Raw genomic sequence first — 18,736 nt, 5'->3', positions numbered from 1 at the left:
GCCGTGCAGCAGACGGCGCGCCGCGTCATACAGGCGCGCGCCGCGCGCTCCATGCGCCGCGCGACCTGCGCCGCGCCTGGTGACCCTCGCGCCGCGCCCGGTGACACGCGCGCCGCGCCCCTTGCGCCGCGCGCCGCGCGTTGTGCGCCGCTCTTTGTGCGCCGTGCGCCTCCACTTGATGGCATGCGCGATCCTAGTCCCACATGGACGAAAAAGGGACCTTCTAAGGCTCCCAAACACCTATAAATACCCTCTCCCATTGAGGGGAAAATCCATCCCAAAATATCCAATAATTCTCTTCATCTCTTATCGATACGCTCGATTTCTCTGCTTCTCTGGATGCCACATTTGGCCTGAAGCAGGTTCTCTTCTCTCTCCCTCGTTCTCAAAGGTCCCGAAGCACTCACGGGAACTTCCCGGACGTCGCTCCCTTTGACCGAACGTTCTCCGGTGCTCAAGCACGCCCCTAGGGTTCTCAACTAGAGCTACCCTTGCGCGTCTAACACGCTAGACGCGTACGCGATCTCCGAAGTTCTGAGACGCTGCCGAGGACTCCTCGCGCCCCGTTTCCTTCGTCGAGCACGCCTCTTCACCAAGGCTCCACGCCTCATACTGCGTCACACACGCTTGAACTACGTTCTGACCTGATCCCACGCACGGGTACGTAGGCAGCCGACAACCAAGGCACGGTCACTCATCCTCCTCACCCCCTACCTCTCCCGAGAGGCGGGTTGATCGGAGAGAACCCTAGCTCGAGACTATCGAGTTCACACTCTTGGCCCGGGTGCGATCACTTGGTCCGGCCTTGGATCGAACCGCCCGAGGTTTTAAATAGTTGTTCATTTTCGTGCGACAACATTTTGGCGCTAGAAGGAGGGCACTTCCCGACTTATTCAGCCCGAAATCCCTTCTATTCATCTTCTTCTTTTCTTCTGCGAACTCAACCTTCTCGAACTTGAGAGACGATGAGTAGCCAACCACCCGTACGTTCTGAGGGCGCAAACAACCCCGAAAACGTCGCTAAGACCAAGAAATACTTATTGCGCTCCCGAGCGCATGGTGACGAAGAGTCGCTCCACGAAGAGAGCTCGACCCGCTCACCATCTCCATCTCCTGATAGCAGGGACAACCGCATCACGGAGTTGGAGGAGAGTATCCGCCGACTGAAGGCGAGGAACGCAAGGTATCACCGCCAACTGGCTGCGAAGCAACCTATGCGTTACACGACGATCCCCAACGGGGATCCTGAGAACCTCAACGAGGAAAGCCGTGACCCTGATTATGAGGATACTGGTGACTCGGAGGATGTCGAGACTTCTCTCACGAAGGACGGGGGACTCCCCGCCGTGTTTGAAGCCGGTCCGTCGAATCCCTTACCCCGAACAGGCGATGCGCCGGTAGCTTCTCAAGAGGGGAATTCCCGACGTTCGGCCCTCGACCGACTAGGTCCGAGGGAGAATGTTGCGGAAAGTCAGGGCGCGCGGAGAGCGCACCGCCGCAAGCAGAGCCGGCGCCTCCGTACGGCCAGCCCTGATCTTAGGGACCACCTCACTGCTCAACGCATTGGGCGTGGCAATGACCTGAGAGAGCGACTAAGCTCTAGACCCAACATCCCGCTGGCAGCCCCAACTAACGGGAACCGCCGCGCAGGACAGGGATCTAACGAGAGGCTGCAGGTGACTCCTCCCGATCAAGGGGTTACTCCAACGACCGGTCTCGATGTGGTCACTATGATCCACAACCTTCGAAATGAGGTACGAGATCTCCGAGAATATGGAATAGGTGGAAGTGCCTACGGAGTCATTGAGGAGAACTCATCGCCTTTCACTACTCAGATATTGGCTGAGGTTTGTACGGGTAATTTCAAGCTCCCGAACCTCGCTCCCTATGATGGGAAAGCAGATCCTGCTTACCACATCCAGCACTATGAAACCTGGATGACGATGCAGGGTGTTTCTCCTGGTGCCATGTGCCAAGCCTTTAGTTTGACCCTCGCCGGACCCGGCTTTGAGTGGTTCAAAAACTTAAGACCAGGAAGCATCCACTCGTTCAAAGACCTGAAGGACATGTTCCTGGCGCGGTTCGCTACGTCTATGGTCCAAAAGAAGACCAAGATGTACCTGTGGTCAATCAGGCAAGAGAGTGGCGAGTCTCTTAGACGATACCTCGCCCGATTCACAGAAGAGTCAAACAAGGTCGACCGCTTTGACGACAGTGACGCAATTGCCGCTATCATAGAAGGCTTGCGCACGAGTGACTTCCTCAAGTCTGTCGTCGGCCGTGTCCCTTCCACCATGGCCGAGTTAATGACTCGAGCTAAGACCTTCATGGGAGTCGAAGATTACCTCGACGGACGCAAGAGCACTAATCAAAGCTCTCGCCGTCGAGAAGAACCTATCCGCGAGCAGAACGAACCTCGTAAGAGGCGAAACAAGGGGAACCAGGTTTCTAGCAACCAACCCCCTGTACCTCAGAAACCGCGACTTGCGGAAAACTTCAAAGGGTACTCGTCGTTCACGCCGCTGAACACGGCGCCGGAAAGGATCTTGGCTCTGGCACGTGACAAGTTCACGCCCCCGGCTCCAATGAAGAAGGATCCCGCAACTCGCGATCGGTCCAGGTATTGTGAGTTCCATCGGGAATATGGTCATTTGACCTCGGAATGCTACAACCTCAAAAGGCAAATCGAGGCTCTGATCCAACGGGGCGAGCTGAAGGAGTTCGTGTTGCGCATGATTGGCGCTGCGGGCCCCACCGCGAACAGACAGCAGTCTGGTCAAGGAGGAGGAGCAGCCGCCTCTGCCAACCAAACCCCGGCTACTGCCAACGCCAACCCACAACTGCACGTGGTTACCACCATACTGGGAGGTCCACAGGATGGGGATTCAGCCCGTCAACGGAAGAAATTCCTTAGGGCCGTGTCTCAGGAATACGCTGCTATGCACGTCAACTTCACATATGAAGAACCTCCGTCTGTGCCTCACGAGACGATGTATTTCACCAATGAAGAGGCCAAGCGAGTTGTGCATCCGCACAATGACGCGATCGTGCTCAAAGCCCAAGTGGCCAATAACTTGGTGAAAAGGGTTCTCATCGATAACGGCAGCGCTGCCGACATAATTTTCAAGTCCACCCTAGAGCGCATGAAGCTCGGGGGGCTGCGTCCGACTCCGACCCAAACGCCGTTGTTTGGGTTCACTGGGGAAAAGGTTATGACCGAGGGCATCATCGACCTGCCGGTCACCTTTGGGACCCCTGGAGGAATCGAAGCCGTTCACATGGTCCCATTCCTAGTGGTCGATCAAGAGTCGCCCTACAACTTAATCATCGGGCGACCCACGTTGAACCGGCTAAGGGCAATCACTTCCACGTATCACCTACTGGTGAAGTTCCCCACCGAAGGGGGAATTGGCATCATGGCTGGAGACCAATCCCAAGCCAGAATATGCTACGTGCAAGGAGTTGATGGCAAGTCCGCGGGAAAAGCGGTCAACACAATCTTCCAACTGGAAGACGATTACCCATGCAACCTAAGGGATGCAAGGAAGTTCGGAGAACTTGACCCCCGTGATGAAATCGAAAGACTTAAAGTGGAAACCTCCGATGGTCTTGTGCCAATCGTCCTGGACGAGTCGAAGCCTGATCAAGTTGTAAAAATCGGCACCCGACTTCCACTCGCCATCAAAACTCAGCTTACCGCCTTCCTTAGGGAGTTCAAGGATGTTTTTGCATGGACTCATGCGGACATGCCCGGAATCGATCCCGAGGTAATAGTGCACCGACTGAACGACGGCCCAAAAGTCGCCGAAAAAGTGCAGGCTAGACGAACGTTCAACCCAGAACGATACCTGGCCATAAATGAAGAGGTCGAGAAACTCCTCACCGCAAACTTCATTCGAGAGGCTAAGTACCCCAAGTGGGTCGCCAACGTGGTAATGGTAAAAAAGCCCAACGGGAAGTGGCGAATTTGTATAGACTACAAAGATCTTAACAAAGCCTGCCCTAAGGATTGCTTTCCACTCCCGCGCATCGAACAACTGGTGGACGCCACGGCCGGCCATGAACTCCTAAGCTTCATGGACGCCTATTCAGGCTACAACCAAATTCGAATGCACGAGCCCGATCAAATTAAGACAACCTTTGTCACTGATCGAGGTCTCTACTGTTACAAGGTCATGCCTTTCGGCCTTAAGAACGCGGGAGCAACATACCAACGCTTGGTAAATCGGATCTTCGCCGATCAAATCGGCAAGACGATGGAAGTGTACGTGGACGACATGCTCATTAAAAGCCTACTAGCAACTAATCACGTATGCGACCTTAGGGAGATGTTCACAATCCTCCGCCGATATAAAATGAAGCTCAACCCCAACAAATGCGTATTCGGGGTTGAATCCGGAAAGTTCCTCGGTTATATCGTCAGCCGACGAGGCATAGAAGCGAACCCGGAAAAAATCAAGGCACTCCTTGAAATGAAGTCGCCAAGACGAGTCAAAGAAGTGCAAAGCCTGACCGGTCGGATTGCCGCTCTGACACGCTTCGTGTCTAAAGCCACCGACAAGTGTCAACCGTTCTTCAAAGCTCTGAAGAAGACGGACGGCTTTGAGTGGACGGACGAATGCGAAAGTGCCTTCCAAGAAATGAAGGCTTACTTTGGGTCCCCACCATTCCTCTCTAAACCGAAAGAGGGCGAGACGCTGTACGTGTATCTCGCCGTCTCTGAAAGAGCTGTAAGTGCCGTCCTTGTCCGTGAGGAAAACAAGGTCCAATGGCCAATCTACTACGTAAGCAAAGCCTTACTCGACGCGGAAACGCGCTACACCGAGATTGAGAAGCTTTCTCTGGCTCTCGTAACGGCAACAAAGAAGCTACGACCGTACTTCCAAGCTCACCCAATAGCGGTGCGAACTGAGCATCCAATCGGTAAAGCTCTTCAAAAGGGAACGTCGACTCGCATGGCGATCTGGTCCCAAGAATTGAGCGAGTACGGGATTGAGTTCCACCCAAGAACGGCTATAAAGGGGCAGGCCTTAGCCGACTTCGTGGCAGAATTCTCCTACGCTCCCGATATGGGAAGAGCGGAAACTGACTTAAACGATAACGAGCTAACTCGGAAAAGGAAGGTAGACCCAACGGGTCCCATCTGGGAGTTATACGTAGACGGAGCATCTAATGCTCGGGGGACTGGCGCCGGAATAATCCTGATTAACCCCGATGGGGAAAAGCTGTGATATGCCCTTCACTACGGCTTCCAAGCCTCCAACAATGAAGCTGAATACGAAGCACTCATTGTAGGGATAGAGCTAGCACAGAAGCTCGGCTCCCATAACCTGCGAATACACTGCGACTCGCAGTTGATCGTAAACCAGGTTAAGGGAGATTACATCGCCAAGGAGCCCAACATGGTCGCATACCTGGCTAAGACGAACTCCAAACTCGAGGCCTTCTCTTGGTTCGAGATTCACCAAATCCCGAGAGAACAAAATTTGGAGGCTGATGCGCTTGCTCGCCTCGGATCTGGCATCGACGAAGACGGATTGGGGACTGTGCCCATTGAATCTCTCCCACGACCATCCGTCTCCCGAGACGAAGTCGGGACCATAGAAGTGGCATCTCAGCCCACTTGGATGGACTCAATTGTCGAGTTTTTGCGAAGAGGGGAACTCCCCGAAGACCGCAAGGAAGCCGATAAACTGAGGGCCTTAGCATCCAAATACACGCTCCGAGAGGGCACGCTCTATAAGCGCGGTTACTCGAGACCGCTGCTCCGATGCCTCGATAGCGTTGAGTCGACCAAGGTCCTCCGCGAAATCCATGAGGGCATCTGCGGAAACCACGCCGCTGGAACTTCCCTTGCGCTCAAAGCGCTTAAGCAAGGCTATTTCTGGCCTTCCATGAAGCGAGATGCTTGCGAATGGGCAAGGCGTTGCGATAAATGCCAGCGCTTCGCGGAAATTCCACGACAGCCCCCGACCCCGTTAAGCAGCATCGTTGTCCCACGTCCCTTTGCTAAGTGGGGCGTGGACATCATTGGCAAGCTCCCTAGAGCGCCGAGGCAATACGAGTACGCCATTATCGCCATCGACTACTTCACTAAGTGGGTAGAGGCCGAGCCGCTTGCCAGAATAACTGAAGCAAACACGACAAACTTCATCTGGAAGAACATCATATGCAGGCACGGTATCCCCGCCTCGATTGTGACCGACAACGGGGCACAATTTGACAACGCGCGAGTAAGAGATATCTGCGATCAACTGAAGAACAGCAAGACCTTCTCCTCGCCGCGTCATCCTCAGGCCAACGGCCAAGTCGAGGCAGTCAACAAGACTATCAAGAGCAACCTGAAAAAGAAGCTCGAAGACAAGAAAGGCGCTTGGGCCGATGAATTACCATTCGTCCTATGGGCGTATAGGACAACCGCGCGAAACGCCACCGGCGAGACGCCATTCTCCCTTGCATATGGGGTCGAGGCCGTGGTTCCGATTGAAATCGAGATACCCACATTCCGAGTCGACACGTTCGACGAAGCGGGCAACAACGAGGCCATGCGCCTTGAGTTGGACCTGATCGACGAAAAGAGGGCGGAAGCATTCAGACGCCTCGCCGCACAGAAGCGCAAGGTCGAAAGATACTATAACTCCAAAATCAAAAGGCGAACCTTCGCCGTCGGAAGCCTCGTCCTCAGACGAGTATTCCAAAACACACAAGTCCAAGGCGCCGGCGTCCTAGGCCCAAACTGGGAAGGCCCTTACAGAGTCCGCAAAGTCATTCACGACGGGACATATTACATCGAGCACACGGACGGGACTCCGATTCGCCACCCGTGGAACGCGGAGCACTTGAGGCAGTACTATCAGTAGCTAGCGTCCCCCGCTTTTTTATCGCTTTTATTTCCCATTTTCAATAAGGCCTACGAGCCAATGTTTTAGGATTTAAATTTTCTCGCAAGTTTTTCGCAAAAGTAATAAAACTCAAGCTTTCCGTTTCAATTTTGTTTACGCAAGTTTTCTGGTTATCGAACAATTAATTTATAACCCAAAAACTTGGGGGGGCTAGCTATGGTAAGGAAACTCTCAAAAGAACACGCTCCACCAAAAAAATCGTAAGACGCCTACATGGCGCAACCCAAGACGCCTACATGGCGCACGTAAGTCGCGTAAAGGCGCAGTCCGTAAGACGCCTACATGGCGCAACCTAAGACGCCTACATGGCGCACGTAAGTCGCGTAAAGGCGCAGCCCGTAAGACGCCTACATGGCGCAACCTAAGACGCCTACATGGCGCACGTAAGTCGCGTAAAGGCGCAGCCCGTAAGACGCCTACATGGCGCAACCCAAGACGCCTACATGGCGCACGTAAGTCGCGTAAAGGCGCAGCCCGTAAGACGCCTACATGGCGCAACCCAAGACGCCTACATGGCGCACGTAAGTCGCGTAAAGGCGCAGCCCGTAAGACGCCTACATGGCGCAACCTAAGACGCCTACATGGCACACGTAAGTCGCGTAAAGGCGCAGCCCGTAAGACGCCTACATGGCGCAACCTAAGACGCCTACATGGCGCACGTAAGTCGCGTAAAGGCGCAGCCCGTAAGACGCCTACATGGCGCAACCTAAGACGCCTACATGGCGCACGTAAGTCGCATAAAGGCGCAGCCCGTAAGACGCCTACATGGCGCAACCCAAGACGCCTACATGGCGCACGTAAGTCGCGTAAAGGCGCAGCCCGTAAGACGCCTACATGGCGCAACCTAAGACGCCTACATGGCGCACGTAAGTCGCGTAAAGGCGCAGCCCGTAAGACGCCTACATGGCGCAACCTAAGACGCCTACATGGCGCACGTAAGTCGCGTAAAGGCGCAGCCCGTAAGACGCCTACATGGCGCAACCTAAGACGCCTACATGGCGCACGTAAGTCGCGTAAAGGCGCAGCCCGTAAGACGCCTACATGGCGCAACCTAAGACGCCTACATGGCGAACGTAAGTCGCGTAAAGGCGCAGCCCGTAAGACGCCTACACGGCGCAACCTAAGACGCCTACATGGCGCACGTAAGTCGCGTAAAGGCGCAGCCCGTAAGACGCCTACACGGCGCAACCTAAGACGCCTACATGGCGCACGTAAGTCGCGTAAAGGCGCAGCCCGTAAGACGCCTACATGGCGCAACCTAAGACGCCTACATGGCGCACGTAAGTCGCTTACATGGCGCAACCCAAGATGCCTACATGGCGCGATTTGAGACGCCCACGTGGCACAGTCCGGCACACGTAAGACACCTACGTAGCATGGCTGACTCGCAGTTGAAAATACTTAAGAACGCAAAACATCCAAGTGACTGGCGTGTTTGAAAAAGTATCCTGCCGAGATAAAAGGATGGACAAAATCATTGACACAAACAAGTGACCGTCCATACATGCCATAGAAGGTAAATGTGCGAAAACATTCATAAAAATAAATGAATAACTCCTCATAAAAGAAAGGGGCAACTGCCTCAAAACCGAGAAAGCATGCGCTAAGACAAGTGCGCTAAAGGGAAATATCCTAGTAAGCAAGCGCTAAGACAAGTGAGCTGAACGGAAAAACCTAAAAAGCACGCGCTAAAACATTTGCGCAGGAAAAATAAAGAAAGAAAACGGTCACTCGGCGGGATCGTCGCCCACAGGGTCGGCCCCGTCGAGTGGTGGGAAAAGCGAGTCGAAGAAGTCGAAGGTGACCCCCCGAGAAACATTCTCGGCAGCTGTGGCGTCCCGACACTCCACCGCCGCTGCGTGCCTTGCCTCCTCGACTCCGACATCAAAGTCGTCCTGAAGGTCGGACGCAAGCTGCTCCGCCGCGGCTTTCTCCTCGGTGACCCGAACCACCTCCTCCGCCAAGGAGTCGCGCTTACGCTCCGCACGAACACGGGCAGCCTCACTCGATGTAAGCTGGCCCTGAAGAATGCCAACTTCTTCCGTGCGCGATTCCAACTGACGTCGAAGGTCCCGCGCTTCGCTCCGGAAGACCTCCGTCGATCGAGTCGCCACTTCAAGGGCTTGACGTTCCGTCGTTAGCTCCTCAGCCATCTTCGCCACCGCTGCCTGAGCACGGTCGCACTTGCCGCGGGTAACTCCCAATTCCACGCGAGCCTCCTGAAGCTGCTCGCGGAGACTCGCAAACTCCGCCTTTGAGTGAGAACCTCGCTCGGCGTGGGCCAGCTGAGACTTCGCTTGAGCAAGCTCCTCCTGGGCGCGACTCATCCGCCTGATGAGGTCGTGAAGGATCTTCTCACCCCGGGTCGCTCGAGCAAGCACCTGAGAAGGCAAAAAGACAGTTTAGCAAAAGACAGATTCATCGCAAACGAGGCAAGGGAAACTCACTCTCTGCGCATCGGAAACGCCGTGACGAAAGAACTCCACGTCACTGCTGGCCACAACGCTCTTCCACATCTTCATCGACGATTGAGCAAGGCCCAGGGAACATTCCCCCCTAACCTCCGCGGTCTCCACGTCGACCATCGAATTAACGCGCTTAGAGTCCGAAGACGTGTCTGGCAAAGCCGAGGAGGAAGGTCGCTTCAAAGAAGCGCGAGGACCGCTCTCCGCCCGATGATCGGTATCGAGTTTCTCCCGACCATCCCGTGCAGCAATCCGACGACGAACCGCCGCCAACGACTTCGGGTCTCGAGAAGCCTTCGCTAGACGAGCCCGAGCCCTCGCCCTAGCCGAGGAGACTGCAAAAGTGACAAAGTCAAAACCCTGAGCTAAAAACAAAAGCAAGAAGTACGAAATGTCAACATACCTTGAGGATCGCCGCTCGAGAGAGATGATGTGGCACTCGGGGCACCCTCGGTCCGCTGAGGAAACGGCGGGAACCACCCAGTGGAAGCCATCAGCTCAGGAGAACGAAATCGTTCAACGGCTTTCCGAGCCTCCGACATTCCCCGGATCTCCTTCACAAAGTCGAGATCGTCGGCCCCCTCGTTAGCGGGAAACTCGGACAAGGGGCCGAACCGGAGCGGCGCGTCACCAAAAGCCTCCGCCGAGACCCACACCCACGGTCGCCGATTGTACTTCTCTGAATCAATGATCAGCTTAGTATTCCGTCGATCGCGGGCCACAAAGAAACTGGGTTGCCCGGGCGCAGGGAAGACCGCGATGAGATTGCGAAAATCACTCACGGTCATCACCCGCTCGGTCTGGCAGTGCCACTCCATATGGCACATCGCCACTATGCGGTAGAATGCCGGGCTCATCTGACATGCGTGCACCCCCAGACGGGCGAGAAGCTGCTGAACGATGGGTTGAAACGGCAGCCGCAACCCGCAGTTAAGACTCGCAACTGAAACTGCGGCGAAACCACGACGAGGCCGGAAAGGACGGTCATCCTTTAAAGGACGGAGAAGCGCCACGGACGACGGAATGGCAAAAGCCTCCCGGAGACCGACGAATGTCCGGTAGGTGAGCGTGCTCGAAGCATCGACCCCCGAACAATCGAAGTCCTCGGGAGCGGCAAGGCCCTCCTCGGGATACCACTCCGTCCTAGCGAGCGACCTCGCCGATACCAACGCCTCTGCGTCAGGGGTCCCGGGCTGAGGACCCCCTGACTCCACGGAAGGGCTCCTGCCCTCCGACACAGCCACGGCAGCCGCCGGCGGCACCTCGGGACACTCCGATGCGAGGCCTTCGGCCCCCGGACATGTCTCTGACTCACCTCCGGGATCTTCAGACTCGGGACCAAAGTCGTCCACGCAGTCTATCTCGTCGAGAACCGACTCTAGCGGAGTCACCACATCCGCATCCGTAACATCTCCCGGCACGCCTTGAAAGCCCAAGTCAGGCTGCGGCACGTCGAGGCGGACTTTGTCGCAGACCCCCCCGCCAACTAAGTTGATCACGAGGCGAGGGGCAGGCTCCCCGGACGCGGGACGATCAAACTCCCCACCAGTACCGCGCCCAGTTGGCGCGCACCCTTCGAGAGGCTGAGCAGCGGGCACAGTCGCACCCAGCTCGCCTTCCTCCAACCACTGCTCTACTCCGCTTGGATTTTCTTCCACGTGGAGTGGAACTTCCCTTAGTCCCGCGAAGAGATCATCCTCTGCATGTTCAGAACCCTGAAACAAGAGAGAGAAATCAATCTCGGGACTCTCAGCTGAGAAAAGGGGAGGGACACCCATAATGCAAGCGTAAAAAAGAAAACAAGCGTAGAAACTCCAAAAAGTCGGAGTTCTCCCGCGCGAAGCGAACCAGCCCCGCGCACGGGGCGCGCCGCGCGCCAAGCCCGCGCGCCGCACGGGTCATGCAGCACAGACCGCGCGCCGCGCCGTCCAGGGCGCGCGCCGCGCGGCCACCCCCTAAAAAAAAAAAAAAAAAAAAAAAAGAAAGAAAAAAGAGAAGAGGAAAAAATTTTCCTCGGGGCCACAAGGCACGGGAAACATTTTCCTCAAACACCCAACTAGAAGAACAAAAAGTTCATCGCTGGGACGCCTCCCGAACGACGAACTTGGGGGGCTAATGTTGTCGGTCGTTTTCAGAAAACCCGAGACGCCAAGAAGGCACGTCGCTCAAAGGGCCGATGGTCAGGCCGGAGGTCCTGAAGAGCGGCAAATCTTCAAGCCCTCACCCAAACTCCTGACTCCTCGAGTCGAGCTTCGCTCCTCGAGTCGAGCCTTGAGTCAATCTCCTCGAGTCGAGCTTCGCTCCTCGAGTCGAGCCTTGAATGGTTCCTCGAGTCGAGCCTTTAATTGTTCCTCGAGTCGAGCCTCGAGTCATTTTCGAGTCGAGCCTCGAGTCATCCTCGAGTTACTCCTCGAATCAAGTCGCTAGTCGCTCTCGTCGGGCCGAGCCTTGCTCCTCGAATCGAGTCACTCTCATCAAGTAGAAAGCTTCATATTTCACGTGAGAAGAATGACATTCGAAGGCCCGCAAGAACCCGGCCAAGACGAGCCGTCCATCACGCACACAGCGCGCTACGCCGGCCGGCCGTGCAGCAGACGGCGCGCCGCGCCATACAGGCGCGCGCCGCGCGCTCCATGCGCCGCGCGACCTGCGCCGCGCCTGGTGACCCTCGCGCCGCGCCCGGTGACACGCGCGCCGCGCCCCTTGCGCCGCGCGCCGCGCGCCGCGCGTGTGCGCCGCTCTTTGTGCGCCGCGCGCGCCGTGCGCCTCCACTTGATGGCATGCGCGATCCTAGTCCCACATGGACGAAAAAGGGACCTTCTAAGGCTCCCAAACACCTATAAATACCCTCTCCCATTGAGGGGAAAATCCATCCCAAAATATCCAATAATTCTCTTCATCTCTTATCGATACGCTCGATTTCTCTGCTTCTCTGGATGCCACATTTGGCCTGAAGCAGGTTCTCTTCTCTCTCCCTCGTTCTCAAAGGTCCCGAAGCACTCACGGGAACTTCTCGGACGTCGCTCCCTTTGACCGAACGTTCTCCGGTGCTCAAGCACGCCCCTAGGGTTCTCAACTAGAGCTACCCTTGCGCGTCTAACACGCTAGACGCGTACGCGATCTCCGAAGTTCTGAGACGCTGCCGAGGACTCCTCGCGCCCCGTTTCCTTCGTCGAGCACGCCTCTTCGCCAAGGCTCCACGCCTCATACTGCGTCACACACGCTTGAACTACGTTCTGACCTGATCCCACGCACGGGTACGTAGGCAGCCGACAACCAAGGCACGGTCACTCATCCTCCTCACCCCCTACCTCTCTCGAGAGGCGGGTTGATCGGAGAGAACCCTAGCTCGAGACTATCGAGTTCACACTCTTGGCCCGGGTGTGATCACTTGGTCCGGCCTTGGATCGAACCGCCCGAGGTTTTAAATAGTTGTTCATTTTCGTGCGACAACAGAATCTATGATGTCTGGTTATGAGGCATTGAGAGTTGGAGACTCTATAGTTCTTCTAGGTATCTTCCGAAGGTACTGAATTGACGAGTGCACTTCTAGAGACAAGATAAGAACAAACCATTTAACCTCTTATGTCTCGAAGTCACTACGTATGAATTGCATCGTGCTTACCTTAATCTTGAAATGAGACATGTCATTTCACACCTTAGTATTCTCATTTGAGAAAGTCAGAGTTCGGACTCACTATGTGATTCCGAACAAGGCCTATTGGTGAAGTACTAAGTTGTGAGTATGTCATGAGTAACTTTGAGAAGTTCTCATAGATATGGAATTCATGTACAAGATTGCTGAAATGCAATATATATCACCTCATGCTTTGTTCCTTGGAGTGTGAATAAATGAATTGGCCAGTGTCCAAATTGAGTCCTGACTCTTTTGGATGAAACAATGTGACTTGTTAGCTCTTCGTCAATACATTGTTTCTAACTTATTCACAAGCGACAAAGGAGTTGAGGAAATAACAACTAGAAGGGTAAAATGGTAATTTTGTAAATCCCGACTAGCTGATGATATTCATGAAGGGTAAACATAGATAATATTCAGTGGATCCGCTCATCATAATAGGTCGAATTCTTGAGTAGAAAATAAATTCATTTGAACCGAGAGATTTTCAATGTCAACTCTTTAGTGGAGTCAGTTGACATTAAGCTAAACTTGGAAAAGGTTTGTGAACTTTTTAGTCCAAGTATTTTAGCTCAAGCTTTGTTCATTTGGATCCATGAGGTCACTGTCACGAATCACATCGATTAGGAATAGTTAAACTGGAAGCTAAGTCAAAACAAGAACGAAAATAGTCAAAATGGTATTTTTGTCTTTTGAGACATAGGATGAAATGAATGTCAATAAATTTTTGACAAGATCATTTAATGACATGTTTCACTCGGCCAATATTAGTCTTATTGGGCCTTGTGGATTAATTTCATTTCATAAGAATTTTCAGGGCCTTTCTCATGTTGTCATGAACAAATGAAGAAGCTTCTAGAAGCTCCTTCTAGATGAAAAATGGGCGCCCAAATACCCAAGAGAAAGAGAAGATTTTGTGCATAAATGTATCAAGATACGTGCCAAAAGAAAAAGAGGAAACAAATTTCCTCTATGAGGAAACAAAGGGAATCGGCCAAGGCAACCAAGAAGGGAAACAAAAGAGGAAACTAATCCCTTGGGGATTTGAATGAGATGGGCACATATCTGGATGGGAATGGGTAATAAAAGATTGCTCATAAAGTCTTGGAAAATAAGAGGAAACTACTTCTTTCCAAGGCCAACCCTAGTCCTATAAATACCCCACCTCATTCCTCTCATTTCATTCATTCCAAAGTTTTAGAGATTGAGAGCTTCTATCTCTAGATTTGGCCGATCCTCTCTCTCCCTCTCTCTTCAATTTCGTTTTATTGTTTTGGCACCTAGGTCCTCATTTGACCTAGAGTTTAGCTCTGCGACTTCAAGACTCGTTCTTAAGTCGTAGTGTTTAAAAGTGCCCACTCACTGATTCCTTTTATTTCGAGTGATTTAGTGATACAAACTATCGCGGTTGCTCGAGTTGCCGAGGAAAGAAAGAGAGACGTGCTGCGAGGAGACGAACGTTTTCAACCTTCCGAAGGCTCATCAACGTTCAAGCTTCTAAAGAGATTAGTAAATTTAATTAGCTCATATTAGTTTTATTTATATGTACTTGCTATTTGTCTAGGTTAGTAAAAAACTGTTTTTACTTGAAAAGAAAATTTTTAAAATTCCGTCGTTTTGCGAAGCGTTAAACTTTTTCTTAAACCCTAGATCAATTCCAAAAAATGGTATCAGAGCTATGGTCAAAGATTAGCATGTACATGTATTTAAAAAACATGAGCTTGAAAATCGTTTTCGAAAGTTTACTAATTTTGTGACAAGTTAGAATTGTTTTCTTAGATTTTTTTTTAATTTTTTGCTTTTGCCTTTAAATTAAAAATCATGTTGATTTTCTATGAGTTTGGGATGATATTAAAACACATTAGAATCAGTTCTAAAAGTTTTTAATTTTTTATATTGAAAAACGTGTTTTAAAGGTTTGAGAATTTTCGAGTAAAATTTTGTGACTAGTTATATTGTCTTGCTAGTTTCTTTTATTTACTTGAATCGTTTTATGCATGTTGTTGTTTATTTTATACCATGTTATTACCTTGCTAATAAAACACAAATAAAAGCTTTAACAACTTCCTAAAACGTTCCGTTACACTCGATTCTTTTTCGCACCTAAAAATGACCAAACTTTAATTATTTCTTTTTCTTCGAGCTGGAGTAAAACCCGCAGTAAAAGTGGCATAACTCTCTGCTCCGAAATCTAAATTTAATGATTCTTAAATCAAATTAAATCTCTGTCTGTCCTCTGTCCAATGCCACCGGTTTCAGGTCAAAAGGACATTGGAGCCACCAGTTATGGCGATTTTACTCCGAGGTATGCGGCTGTTCCGAAACTCCTGGTTTTAGAATTCCGGATTTTCAGCCCCACTACCATGAGTTATAGAACTCTAATGAGAAAAATTTCTTGAGCAAAAATGTTTTATTAAGATTATAAACATGATGTGTGAGATTAAAATGTTTTGATTTTTGAAAGTTTAATTGAAATTGAATTTTTACAAAACTAGTTTGAATTTTGAAAAACCGTTTTCACTTTCAAACTTGAAAAATATTTTGTCATCCAAATCAAATAAATTTTCAAAATGTTTTCAAAACTATATATATATCACATATGTTCAAAATCTATATGCTCTTGAAAATTTTGAGTGGGAGGTCTCTTTGTAGACAAACCGAAAAATAAAAAGATGTGTAATCTCAAACTTTCAAGTGTTCGAGTGAGTTGAAGTTCGCACTTCCCTCATGCACTTTCCCGAAATAGAAAATAGGAAAAGATCGAGTATGTACCTTGTGCCTTTATGCACTAATACTGCTCTGAACATGAATATCTAGGATTCTCTTCTAGTTGTCCGCTCTATCGCTCTATAACTAGGAAAACCGTTTCCGAACTTATAAGAGTCGATGAACCAACTCCAAAAACTAAGTGGGAGGGTTATATTTGTTGTTTGTAACCCACGATCCCCAACACTAATGAAAGAAGCAATTAACTTGGGACTAAGAGCCGCTCTTGCGACCCTCTCTTAAATGGGAGTACTCCAAGGCGTTTTTGCTTCGATCATTGCTCAATGAGCTACGTCCGAGAGTGAGACAATGATGACAAGGCCTCCCCTTGGGGGATTGTTTTTCAAAGTTGATCTTTTGGACTAAGTGGTTGGTTGCACGCTTAGGCTCAATCCCTAGTAATCCTCCCTTGAGGCTCTGCGAAAGGATGTGAGTGATCAAACCAATTTAAAAGGTGGCTAGTCAAAATTGATGTATTGACATCTTGGCTAAGCATTAATGATGTGTCATTTACTTATAAATGGAGATTTTTTGCGGCTTTCTCTTGAGGGAGTAAATTATCGTTTGGTTTATAACACCTTTGGATTTTATCAAAGTCTTAAATAAAACTTAAATCCTAAACCTAAGACTAATCATAAACTTGTTTAAACTTTTATAGGCAATATGTCTCTCAACCTTCTCTCGTTCATCTTTTCCTCGAACAAACTCGAAACCAAAAACTACGAATATTCGAAACATAACCTCGACATAATACCTACCTTTAACAAGCACAAATGGGTACTCACCACCCCGTGTCCTCCTCTGTCGAATAATGATTCAACTCAAGAGGACAAAGACGCCTTGGCGGCCTGGCTCTGCTCCGATGAGATTGTGAGGTGCTATATCTTAGCATCAATGAACAATGTGTTGCAACAACAACATCGTGACATCGAGACTGCCGCCGACATGCTCACCAATCTCCATGAGATGTTTGGAGGGCAATGGCGTCAAGAAAGGCAAAAAGCAGTCCGACAGTTTATGAACTGTCGCGTGAAGGCTAGGACTCCTGTTGGAGACTTTATGATATTGATCATTAGTCATCTGAGTAAAATGGAAATCCTAGGATCTGAGATTGATGGGAAGAATGTCATAGATATGATCTTAGAAACTCTCCCCGCATCTCTTGATACCTCCAAGATGAACTACTCCATTAACAAGCTAGAGTACACTGTTACCAAGCTTATGGAGGAACTTCACATTGCTATAGGTCTCACGAAGAGAAAGAGGAATCAAGGAGAGGCACATGATACTGAGCACAAAGCCTCCGCCTCTAGAACTGAGAAGGGACCTTACAAGGCCGATAAAAAGAACTGTCCCGCCTATCTCAAAGAAAAGGAACATAGTATTGTACTAGTTACCGAAGCATGCTTAGTAGCTGATAATGTATCCACGGGGATTCTTGACTCCACTGCTACTAACCATATTTGCTGTTCCTTGAATGGTTTCAAGAAAACCAAAAGCTTAGAGGAAGGCGAGTTCTGTTTCAAATGGAATGATGGGAGCCTGGTGTCTGCGAAGGCTGTGGGATCCGTGACGCTGTCTTTTGAAGACCGCACTTTAAACTTGAGTAATGTTTATTTTGTTCCTACCTTTGGGAAGAACTTAATATCCGTTGCTTGTCTTCTTGAGCAAGATTATTGTTTAAAGTTCATTAAGAATGGAATTCGTATTTCGTTTCCTGATAATTCTTTTGTCACTGATGCATGTATGAAGAATGCTCTTTTCTAAATCTATCCCACTCAACCTTCTCTTTTAGACACCGAAATAGGCAATGATCTAATTAGGGAGACAAAGAGGATCAAACCTTCTGAATCCTCCGATCTAACAAAATCATCATACCTATGGCACTTAAGGCTTGGTCATATTAGTCTAGATAGGATTAAGAGACTTGTGAGGGACGGTCCACTCCAAGCCTCTGCAATAGGTTCACTACCTACTTGTGAATCCTGCATAGAAGGAAAAATGACTAAGCGACCTTTCTCCGATAAGGGTCGAAGAGCCACTGAGTTGCTGGAACTAATACATTCTGATGTATGTGGTCCGCTCAGCAAAACAGGCACGGTGGAGATACGAATACTTCGTTACCTTCACCGATGATTACTCGCGGTATGGTTTTGTCTATTTGCTCAAACACAAATTCGAGACCTTTAACGTATTTAAGGTCTTTAGGGCTTTAGTGGAAAAGCAAACTGGCAAAGTGATCAAAACCCTTCGATCTGATCGAGGTGGTGAGTATATGTCTGGAGAGTTCGATGACTTTCTTAAAGAAGAAGGTATCGCTTCTCAGCTTACCGCACCTGGCACACCTCAACAAAACAGAGTGTCAGAGAGAAGAAACCGAACTCTTATGGAGATGGTTAGATCAATGATGAGTTACTCATCACTCCTTCTTTCCTTTTAGGGATATGCCCTCGAAACAGCCGCTTATATTCTGAACCAAGTTCCGTCCAAGACGGTTCCTGGTACTCCTTATGAACGATGGACTGGCCGTAAAGTAAATCTTGGCCGCATCAAAATTTGGGCTTGCCCCGCACACGTGCTAAGGCAAAAGACTAGCAAGTTGGCTAGTAGGTTAGAGTTGTGTTTGTTTGTTGGATATCCAAAGGAAACCAAGGGTTTTACTTTCTATAGTCCCGAGGACGATAAGAATTTTGTTAGCATGAATGCTCGTTTCCTTGAGGAGGACTTTATGAAAGATGCAAAACCTAGAAGCAAAATTGTCCTTGAAGAAAAGTTGGGTGAGGAAGCTTCTACCTCATCTGTAAGAACTGTTCTTACCCCAACTGAAACACAACCTAACTCATCAGAATCTCGTCAAGTAGTACTTCGACGTAGTGGGAGGGCTACTCAAAAGCCTGACAGGTACATGTCTTATGGAGACTCTCTTGTAGCCGTCTCTGACATGGATGATCCTGTTTCCTATAGCC

The sequence above is a fragment of the Urtica dioica genome, chromosome 10, assembly GCF_054948205.1.
Source record: "Urtica dioica subsp. dioica isolate 48M chromosome 10, U.dioica_male_clone48M_v1_H2, whole genome shotgun sequence".
NCBI classification, from domain to species: domain Eukaryota; kingdom Viridiplantae; phylum Streptophyta; class Magnoliopsida; order Rosales; family Urticaceae; genus Urtica; species Urtica dioica.
The sequence above is the reverse complement of the archived record's forward strand: the minus strand, read 5'-3'. Positions refer to the sequence as shown.